This window comes from Salvelinus sp. IW2-2015, unplaced genomic scaffold, assembly GCF_002910315.2.
Source record: "Salvelinus sp. IW2-2015 unplaced genomic scaffold, ASM291031v2 Un_scaffold4252, whole genome shotgun sequence".
Lineage (NCBI taxonomy): Eukaryota > Metazoa > Chordata > Actinopteri > Salmoniformes > Salmonidae > Salvelinus > Salvelinus sp. IW2-2015.
In genome coordinates, this window is record NW_019945523.1 from 25,631 (window position 1) to 35,980 (window position 10,350).

Genomic DNA, 10,350 nt, shown 5'->3' on the forward strand with positions numbered 1-10,350 from the left:
AGGTTGCAGTTTGTTTTAGGCAGCACTATGTACTATTTTCCTGATATCATCGATCAAATGTATTTATAATGCCTTTTTACATCAGCCCAATGTCACAAAGTGCTGTACAGAAACCCAGCCTAAAAAACCCCAACAACAAGCATGCAGATGTAGAGTGCCATAGTCTGTTTTCTTACGCCAGAAGTTAATGGTTATCTTAGGAGGAATTTATATGGTGGAGGCAATTAAGCTTGGAATGTACTGAGTAAAGGAAAGGCCATCACATGGTTGCAGTCGCTGATAAGGTGGAGAAAGGTGGTTTAGTGAGGAATGGAGGTCAGGACAGGTCACATTAAGGGAGAAGAACAGTTTATTACCCGCATCACTTAACTTCCTGTCCCAACAATAAAGATGTCATGTTTAGGAGGGAAGGAGGAGACTTCACCCAAATTGGGCTATATATTAGAGGTCGACCGATTAAATTCGGAATGGCCGATTAATTAGGGCCGATTTAAGTTTTCATAACAATTGGTAATCTGCATTTTTGGACACCGATCATGGCTGAATTACATTGCACTCCACGAGGAGACTGCGTGGCAGGCTGACAGCTGTTATGCGAGTGCAGCAAGGAGTCAAGGTAAGGTGCTAGTAGCATTTTAAACAAAAAAAAAAATAATCCTTATACTTAAAAAAAAAAAAAAAAATTTAGAAAAAACATATCTTATAAAAAACAATCAATCTAACATAATCACTAGTTAAACTACACATGGTTGATGATATTACTAGTTTATCTAGCTGTCCTGCGTTGCATATAATCGATGCGGTGCCTGTTAATTTATCATCGAATCACAGCCGACTTCGCCAAACGGTGATTTAACAAGCGCAGTCGCGAAAAAAGCACTGTCGTTTACCAATGTGTACCTAACCATAAACAGTAAACTCCTTAAAATCAATACACAAGTATACATTTTTAAACGCTCGTATTTAGTTAATATTGCCTGCTAACATGAATTTCTTTTAACTAGGGAAAATGTGTCACTTCTCTAGCGTTCTGTGCAACAGAGTCAGGGTATATGCAGCAGTTTTGGGCGCCTGGCTTGTTGCGAACCTGTGTGAAGACTATTTTCTTCTAACAAAGACAGCCAACTTCGCCAAACGGGGGATGATTTAACAAAGCGCATTTGCGAAAAAGCACAATCGTTGCAACAAATGTTACCTAACCATAAACATCATGTCTTCTTTAAAATCAATACACAGAAGTATATTTTTTAAACCTGCATATTTAGTTAAAGAAATTCATGTTAGCAGGCAATATTAAACTAGGGAAATTGTGTCACTTCTCTTGCGTTCATTGCACGCAGAGTCAGGGTATAATGCAACAGTTTGGCCGCTGACTCATTGTGAACTAATTTGCCAGAATTTTAGGTAATTATAACATAACATTGAAGATTGTGCAATGTAACACCAATATTTAGACTTATGGATGCCCCCGTTAGAATAAAATACGGAATGGTTCCGTATTTTCACGAAAGATTAAACGTTTTTGTTTTCGGAATTATAGTTTCCGGATTTGACCATATTAATGACCTAAGGCTCGTATTTCTGTGTGTTATTATATTATAATTAAGTCTATGATTTGATAGAGCAGTCTGAGCAGTGGTAGGCAGCAGCAAGGCTCGTAAGCATTTCATTCAAACAGCACTTTACTGCATTTGCAAGCAGCTCTTCGCAATGCTTCAAGTATTGTGCTGTTTTATGACTTCAAGCCTATCAATCCCAAGATGAGGCTGGCAAATACTAAAGTACCTATTAGAACATCCAATAGTCAAAAGGTATATGAAATACAATGGGTATAGAGAGAAATAGCCCTATAATAATTACAACCTAAAACTTCTTACCTTGAGAATATTGAAGACTCATGTTAAAAGGAACCACCAGCTTTCATATGTTCTGAGCAAGGAACTTAAACGTTAGGCTTTTATTACATGGCACATATTGCACTTTTACTTTCTTCCCCAAACTTTGTTTTTGCATTATTAAACCAAATTGAACATGTTTATTTAATTATTGAGACTAAATTGATCTTATTGATATATTATATTAAGTTAAAATAAGTGTTCCTTGTTCATTCAGTATTGTTGTAATTGTCATTATTACAAATATAATAATATATTATATATATAATATATATAAAAAGTAAAAATAATATATATATATTTTAAGACGATTAATCGGTATCGGCTTTTTTTTGGTCCTCCAATAATCAGTATCGCGTTGAAAAAACCCTAATCGGTCGCCTCTAGTGTGTGTGTGTATATATATATATATATACACTGCTCAAAAAAATTAAGGGAACACTAAAATAACACATCCTAGATCTGAATGAATGAAAAAATTCTTTATTAAATACTTTTTTCTTTACATAGTTGAATGTGCTGACAACAAAATCACACAAAAATTATCAATGAAATCAAATTTTACAACCCATGGAGGTCTGGATTTGGAGTCACACTCAAATTAAAGTGGAAAACCACACTACAGGCTGATCCAACTTGATGTAATGTCCTTAAAACAAGTCAAAATGAGGCTCAGTGGTGTGTGTGCCTCCACGTGCCTGTATGACCTCCCTACAACGCCTGGCATGCTCCTGATGAGGTGGCGGATGGTCCTCCTGAGGGATCTCCTCCCAGACCTGGAATAAAGCATCCGCAAACTCCTGGACAGTCTGTGGTGCAACGTGGCGTTGGGTGATGGAGCGAGACATGATGTCCCAGATGTGCTCAATTGGATTCAGGTCTGGGGAACGGGCGGGCCAGTCCATAGCATCAATGCCTTCCTCTTGCAGGAACTGCTGACACACTCCAGCCAACATGAGTCTAGCATTGTCTGCGCATTAGGAGGAAACCCAGGGCCAACCGCACCAGCATATTGGTCTCACAAGGGGTCTGAGGATCTCTATCTCGGTACCTAATGGCAGTCAGGCTACTTCTGGCGAGCACATGGAGGGCTGTGCGGCCCCCCAAAGAAATGCCCACCCCACACCATGACTGACCCACCGCCAAACGGTCATGCTGGAGATGTTGCAGGCAGCAGAACGTTCTCCACGCGGTCTCCAGACTCTGTCACGTCTGTCCACATGTGCTCAGTGTGAACCTGCTTTCATCTGTGAAGAAGCAAGAGGGCGCCAGTGGGGAATTTGCCAATCTTGGTGTTCTCTGGCAAATGCCAAACGTCCTGCACGGTGTTGGGCTGTAAGCACAACCCCCACCTGTGGACGTCGGGCCCTCAATACCCCTCATGGAGTCTGTTTCTGACCGTTTGAGCAGACACAATGCACATTGTGGGCCGCTGGAGGTCATTTTGCAGGGCTCTGGCAGTGCCTCCTCTTGCACAAAGGCGGAGGTAGCGGTCCTGCTGCTGGGTTGTTGCCCTTCTACGGCCTCCTCCACGTCTCCTGATGTACTGGCCTGTCTCCTGGTAGCGCCTCCATGCTCTGGACACTACGCTGACAGACACAGCAAACCTTCTTTGCCACAGCTTCGCATTGATGTGCCATCCTGGATGAGCTGCACTACCTGAGCCACTTGTGTGGTTGTAGACTCCGTCTCATGCGTGACCAAAAACATCAGCCAGGAAGCATAGGAACTGAGAAGTGGTCTGTGGTCACCACCTGCAGAACCACTCCTTTATTGGGGGTGTCTTGCTAATTGCCTATAATTTCCACCTGTTGTCTAATTCCACTTGCACAACAGCATGTGAAAATTTATTGTCAATCAGTGTTGATTCCTAAGTTGGACAGTTTGATTTCACAGAAGTGTGATTGACTTGGAGTTTCATTGTGTTGTTTAAGTGTTCCCTTTATTTTTTGAAAACAGTATAATATATATTAATACACACCACACACACACACAACACACACACACACACCACACTGGTGGAACGATGCTCGTCTTTTCAGCTGTTCAATCCTTTGGGTGAATTCACTTAGTTTGAGCTTTACTAATCGTCCGTGAGTTGTACTCGGTTTCATGTTAGAACCTAACACCTGTAACACAAACACATTGATCTCCCGTCACTGAAGGCGACATCCCGTACCTAGAAAACATATATTTACGAGCCCTCTGGTTGACTATTTCCCAGAAACCTTTTCCATCACCGAAGGCAAGTCTGCGCCCGGCCTGCCAGAGGAGTCGCTAGTGCGCGATGGGACAAGGAACATCCCTGCCGGTCAAACCCTCCCCTAAACCAGATGACGCTGGGCCAATTGTGCGCCGCCCCATGGGTCTCCTGGTTGCGGCCAACTGCGACTGAGCTGGACTCAAACCCAAAATCTCTTAGTGGCACAGCTAGCACTGCCTTAGGACCACTGCACCACTCGGGAGCCCTAAGAGTCTGTCTTAAAATCGCCTGTCGGTTTTTTGCTCCAACCCTGTTCCTGGAGCGCTACCCTCCTGTAGGTTTTCGCTACAAGACATTAGCCTTCCAGGAACAGGGTTGGAGTGTAAACCTACAGACAGTAGCCTTCCAGGAACAGGGTTGGAGTTTAAACCTACAGGACACTAGCCTTCCAGGAACAGGGTTGGAGTTAAAACTACAGGACACTAGCCTTCCAGGAACAGGGTTGGAGTTTAAACCTACAGGACAGTAGCCTTCCAGGAACAGGGTTTGGAGTTTAAACCTACAGGACAGTAGCCTTCGGGGTCATGGCTAGAAGGGATCCAGCTTTTGTCAAATTACAGTCCAAAAGGTTGATTTTCTTTGCATTTTCGCTAACCCTAACCTTTTAGCTAACCCTAACCGAATTATCCAACCTGCTATGTTAATTATCCTAAGCTGCTACTTAAAGTAAAATATGAAGTTAATTTACAAAAGCTGGATCCCTTCTAGACTACCCATTACCGTCTCCCAGAGCGAAGAGGCTACGGCACTGCCTGCCACTTTATTTAGTCTGTTGGACCGAGTATGCGACGCCATTTTACCAGCTTGTGGACAACATTTTACAGAAAACCAATAACGTATAAAACGAACTCAGAAATCTCAATGAATGGAATCTTTATGAAATTACCTTGACGAACTGTATTATGAATTAAATCAAACCCAAAAGTCTAACGTAGATATGTTTTTAGCACGTTCCACCACTCGGTTTGACACAAAAATACGTATAAACTGACGGTTTTTAGCCAACATAATTATGACATGTCATTTTTTTTTATTTTTGTTTTTTTTTCGACAATATTAAGTTTAAACGTGCTATTACATACCTGTAGTAATACATTTGAAACGGACACAAAGGTTAGCATATTGACAGCACAATAGTGAGTCGTCGTCGTTCTTCTTCTTCTTCAGTGGGGTTAAATAACGGTGGTTGGCATACAATATGTTGCATTACCACCCCCAACAGGACTATCGTATAAATCCATTATACTTGGTGATGCAAACGGGACAATGGGGTAAGGGAAAAAAAAACACCTTCCTAATAACCGTATGTAACAGTTGTTAAAGTACTATGTGAATTTCACCAGGTTTTATATATTAATATGTCATGTTGATTGTTATATGCTGCCTGCAAGAGGCGACGATTCGCAGAACATCTGTGCTCTACAAATATTTTATTTACTTCTGGATGCAGGTATGTGGTTTTATCTATGTAAAATATGTTATGTATAATAAGGAGGGCTGTACTAATTTTTGTTATTCAAAAATCATTTTATGCATTATGAGAGAAAGAGGCGAAGATTCGCAGAACATATGGGAAGTCCACGTCTGTAGTTCAATCAAAGCCACACACAACGAGAGTTACAGCGGTGCAGTTTACAGCACCGGTTACATTGGTGCCTTCTAGACCCGGATTCATCGTTGATGACGTCAGCTCAATCACAGCGGCGAGGCTGCTCTTAGAGACTATTATATCATTGAGGTACTCTTGCCGCTTGTGGCAAAAGCGGAACTACAGTCTATTTCCTGTTTATTTTTTTCTGACAACGATGTATTGAGAGCGCTCTTTATAGTTAACCAACTAGAAGTGTGTTCATACACAGACATTTTAACGTAACTTTTAGTGGTTTAGTGGCATGGAATCTTATAATGGTGATGAACCCAAATTCACTGCTGGGAGGGGGAGGTTTTTCTCATACTCTGATCAAACCTCTGTAAAGCATGTAGGTGCAGGAGGTTTCCCCATGTTTTGCTCTGCAAAAAATGTGGATGAAAGCCTTCATCTAGTGTTAATCCAGATGCCGCTGTAGATGGTCTAGCTGAGCTGGTCACTCAGCTAGCCCGGAAACAGGGACTCCATTAGTGAAGAACTACAGAGTGTGATAAATAAAAAACATATACCAATTTCATTTAAGGACCAAAAACTGACAGCTGTGCCATTATAAATTGCAAAATAGTTGGGAAAGAGATTTTCGATGTACCATTCCATGGCACATGGTTTTTGAATTGATACGCAAAACAACGCCGGATTCAAACATTCGAATTTTTCAATTTAAATTACTGTACAAAATTCTTGCAACTAATAGAATGTTATATATATATGGGGTATACAATCTTCCCAGCTCTGCAGATTCTGTTGTGAGGAGGCAGAGTCATTAGATCATTTATTTTGGTATTGTCCATATGTAGCTGTTTTTGGTCACAGGTCCAGGAATGGCTGAAGAATTGCAACATTTGCCTAAAACTAACGCTACAGATAGCAATACTGGGGATTTGAAAAGCCATAGTCAATCAATCAATAATATAATAATTATTTTAGGCAAAATGTTTATTTTTAAATTACAATCTGTTAGAAGCTATGAGAATAGGAAGGTTCAAGTCTTTTGTGAAGCATCACAGCACAGTTGAAAAAATATATGGCAAATAAAAAATCGAAATGGATGATGTTGGAAGTAGAATGGGGAAGGGTTGAGTGGAACTGAAGGGTGGGACTAATAACAAGATAAACAATGTAGGGCATACGGGATCTGTGAAATGTGTATAGGTGCGGAGCTTTGTGAAATAGCACAGTTAAAAGTGGAAATAAATTGGATGGACCAACAGAAATAGAGGAGGACTAAGAACAAATAAGAGAGAACTATTGTAAAGTGGACTGTGTCTGTAAGATGGGTATAAGATGTATAATTGAAGGTAAAAGCAGAAGTGTTTATTAGTTTACTCCAATTGGGGGATCGGTGGTAGGGTTGCGGGAATAATAATAAAGGTATATTCTTTAAAAAGTATGTTTGTCTATATAGGGTATGTGTATGTATATATGTGTATATGTATGCATGCGTGTCTTAGTGTTCATAGCAATGCTTATCAACTGTACCGCATAAATGGAATGTAAATCACAGAAAATAGATGTGGTGGCAGCAGCAGAGGAGAAGTACTTGAATGTACGAGATCGGACTTCAGAAGAGTTACAGGGTGGTGTCCTGTTCTCCCAGGTCATTGGCATGATGTAGGAGCAGATAGGGTCACAGTAGCATGGAGCAGATAGGGTCACAGTAGCATGGTGCAGATAGGGTCACAGTAGCATGGTGCAGATAGGGTCACAGTAGCATGGTGCAGATAGGGTCACAGTAGCATGGTGCAGGTAGGGTCACAGTAGCATGGTGCAGATAGGGTCACAGTAGCATGGTACAGGAGCAGCTAGGATCACAGTAGCATGGTGCAGATAGGGTCACAGTAGCATGTTACAGGAGCAGCTAGGATCACAGTAGCATGGTACAGGAGCAACTAGGATCACAGTAGCATGGTCCAGAATATTCTCATCAACTCCTCCCATTCATGAATGGAGTATTTGTCTGTACCATCTCCTCTATATGTAGGAGGTTCCTTTATGTCTGATTCCATAATGAACTTCATTTTACTGAGGTCTACATATCCTACTGACTCTGAATGATGATCACTTATCTTCTCTGTACTTACTGGTGGCTCATAAGTACTGGACCTGCCCCTCTGTAGTTCTTCCCTAATGGAGCTCCCTGTTTCCCGGGCTAGCTAGACCATCTACAGGGGCGTTTGGATTAACACTAGATGAAGGGCTTTCATCCACATTTTTTTTGCAGAGCAAAACATGGGGGAACCTCCTGCACCTACATGCTTTACAGGGGTTTGATCAGAGTATGAGAAAAACCTCCCCCTCCCAGCAGTGGATTTGGGTTCATCACCATTATAAGATTCCATGCCACTAAACCACTAAAAGTTACGTTAAAATGACTGTTGATGAACACACTTCTAGGTTTTAACTATAAACAGCGCTCTCAATACATCGTTGTCAGAAAAAACTAAACAGGAAATAGACTGTAGTTCCTCTTTTTGCCACAAGGCGGCAAGAGTACCTCAATGATATAAGAGAATTGACCATTTACTGGGAATTTAGTTCCTTTAACACGGATTTTGAGGAAAGGGCTAGATGGAACCAAGCAAAGAAAGTAAAGAAAGTAAGAAGTTAAAGAGCCCCTCTCCTACCTTCCTACCTACTTTCCACCTGGCGCCACTAACCAAAATACAGGGGATCGGTCCGCCCAGGTCTTACCCTAGTGCGCATAGACTAGTAAAATACTTACGATATGTATGCCCGCAGCCTCTTGCCTAGCACTCCACAGGAGCCTTCCCTTTCCCCCTGCGTAACAAAATGAAACAGAATAATATAATTTAAGTGAACATTTAATTAATCCCCCCCTCCTATGGCATACACAAACCTCTTGCAGGACCGACTACAAAATACTGTCAACATATTATACAGGACATACCAAAAGCTCTCTCTCCTAACAAAGGAAAACTCTGGCTTTTAAGATATGAAGAAGTCGGTAATTGCCAACAGCTGTATCCCAACGAGAGGCGTGGCGTCAGAGTGCCACTCTGCAATGGGGCCGACCAATCAGCTGCTTTGGACTTCAGGAAGCCATTGCCTGAAATAAAACATACAAACAAAGCCCACAACACAGAAATGGGTCACAGTAGGATGGTGCACGATATGGGTCACATAGGATGGTGCAATAGGGTCATGTAGATGCGTGCAGATAGGGTCACAGTAGGATGGTGAGATAGGGTCACAGTACCGATGCGTGCAGATAGGGTCACAGTACGATGGTGCAGATAGGTCACAGTAGGCAGGTGGTGCAAAGGGTCACAGTTAGCATGGTGCAGATAGGTACAGTAGGTGGTTGCAGAAGGGTAGAGTAGGAGGGTGCGATAGGGTCACAGTAGGAGGTGCGGATAGGTCACAGTAGATGGATCAGCTAGGATCACAGAAAAAATAGCATGGTGCAGATAGGGTCACAGTAGGATTGGTACAGGAGCAGCTAGGATCACAGTAGCATGGTGCGATATTCTCATCAACTCCTACCCATTCATGAAATGGAGATTTGTCGTGTACCATCTCCTCTATTACTGTAGGAGGTTCCTTTATGTCTGATTCCAAATGAACTCATTTTTACTGAGGTCTACATATCCTACTGACTCTGAAATGATGATCACTTATCCTTTCTCTGTACTTTACTGGTGGCCTCATAAGTACTTGACCTGCCACTCTGTAGTTCTTTTTTATTTTTTTATTTATTATTTATTTTATTTATTATTATTATATTTTTTGGGGGTGGATCGCTTAATATGCGGGAAAGAATGTTGCTTCCAATGTAATTGTCTGCCTTCATTGTCCAATCCCCATATTTCTTTTGGGTAAATATTATATGCCATACACGCATGCATACATATACACATATATACATACCTACATAATACAACTATCATAAAACTATATTTATTAAAAAAATAATAACCTTTATTATTATTCCCGCAACCTTACACCGATCCCCCAATTGGGATAAACTAATAAAACCTTCTGCTTTTACCTTCAATTATACATCTTATACCCATTCTTACAGACACAGTCCACTTTACAATAAGTTCTCTCTTATTTGGTTCTTAGTCCTTCCTCTATTTCTGTTGGTCCATCACAATTTTATTTCCACTTTTAACTGTGCTATTTCACAAAAGCTCCGACACCTATACACAATTTCACAGATCCGTATGCCCTACATTGTTTATCTTGTTATTAGTCCCACCCTTCAGTTCCACTCAACCCTTCCCCATCTATCTTCCAACATCATCCTTTTCGGATTTTTATTTGCCATATATCTTTTCAACTGTGCTGTGATGCTTCACAAAAGACTTGAACCTTCCTATTCTCATAGCTTCTAACAGATTGTAAATTAAAAATAAACATTTTTGCTAAAATAATTATTATAATTATTGATTGATTGACTATGGCTTTTCAAATCCCCCAGTTATTGTCTATCTGTAGCGTTAGTTTTAGGGCAAATGTTGCAATTCTTCAGCCATTCCTGGACCTGTGACCAAAAACGAGCTACATATGGACAATACCAA

At 41.1% G+C, this 10,350-nt stretch overlaps 1 long non-coding RNA gene across 1 annotated transcript in view; it reads right to left on the reverse strand.

The window, feature by feature from the left end:
• The window catches only part of LOC139026262 (uncharacterized), a 25,679-nt gene extending 20,367 nt beyond the window's left edge, over window positions 1-5,312 (reverse strand). Inside the window, exon 1 of the long non-coding RNA XR_011478015.1 lies at window positions 5,241-5,312. This is a non-coding gene — a long non-coding RNA (uncharacterized lncRNA). The remainder of the gene's footprint in view (window positions 1-5,240) is intronic.
• Between the last annotated feature and the right edge of the window lie 5,038 nt (window positions 5,313-10,350).